This window comes from Calidris pugnax, unplaced genomic scaffold (assembly GCF_001431845.1).
Source record: "Calidris pugnax isolate Ruff unplaced genomic scaffold, ASM143184v1 scaffold82, whole genome shotgun sequence".
In the NCBI taxonomy this organism is placed as follows: domain Eukaryota; kingdom Metazoa; phylum Chordata; class Aves; order Charadriiformes; family Scolopacidae; genus Calidris; species Calidris pugnax.
In genome coordinates, this window is record NW_015090833.1 from 4,324,024 (window position 1) to 4,325,222 (window position 1,199).

Here is a 1,199-nt window from a genome sequence, read left to right on the forward strand (position 1 = left end):
GTCAATTGTGTGGGGTCTGTCCTGTCCCTGCTGAAGTGGCCTCAAGCTCATGAAGCGCGGTCTGGGGTAAAAATGTCCCTTGCACTTGGGACTCGGGTTGTCCTCGAATCCCCATGGTGTCACCAGGGATGATGCGGTATGGAGACGTGGCACCCCAGGAATGCTGGAGCATGACCGGAGCCACGGCACGATGCCACGTAGTAACGGGAAGAGGAGAAGCCATGTCAGCCATGCAGGTTTGTTACAACATCAGCGTGAGAATGAGCCCGGGGGGACCAGAGCCCTTGTTGGAGGGATGGGGCAGTGCCACGGGCTCGCTGTTGCCCTCCCATGCAGTCTTGGTGCCACTGTGTCTGTTCACAAGGGTGAGAGCAGACCCAGGATTCTGGGGAGCAGCAGCATTTTGGGGAGGGGGGGTCTCTGTGGGCAAGAGGCAGTGACAGCGCACGTTGTCGCTGCAGCCTCTCTGCCTGTGCCTCACTCGGTGGAGTCTGTACTGAACTCTTTCAAGTGAGGGTAATGTGGATGTGAGCAAAACTTCCAGGGCTGTTTGGTTTTTGGTTGTTTTTAATAGGAAAAAAAGGTCTAAAAGCAGCTCAGGGGGGGCTGTGCGGTGCTGATGCAGGACCTGCGTCGTGCTGTCAGGCAGAGCCTCCCCGGGGCAGCGGGGCACCCAGGGGCACACGGTGGCTGATGCCCAGTATTTAGTAGGGATTTTGCAGCGGTTACTGTGCCCCCAAAGCCAGCAGAGCTCTGGTTATGGATGTGGCCTATTCTTCCCCCCAAGATGTGCAGTGGGCTACCATCTGCGTGCTGGCCTGGGCTCCTTTTTGGGGCCAGACACGATCCACACACAGCGTGCTGTGACCCTGTGCATCCATGCTGTGGGGAGGTGGGTGGGAAAAGGCGGTGGGGAGGTCGGTGGGGATCGGTGATGGGCAGCGGGAGGGCGGCGGCAGCCGCAGCATCCTCCTTGGCAGCCAGTCGGAGCGGGGGACCGGCGGCTCGGCTCTCCCCGGGTCCGGGGGGCTCAGCCCGGCCCCCGGGGCCGCCCCCAGCGGCGGGGCGGAGCGGGAGCGGGGCGGAGCGGCCATCCGGGCACCATGGCGGCGGCGGCGGAGGAGCTAGCGGGGCGGCGGGGACGAGGACCGGAGCCGGGGCCGGGGCCGGGGAGCCCGGCGGGGCGGATGGGGGGCGAG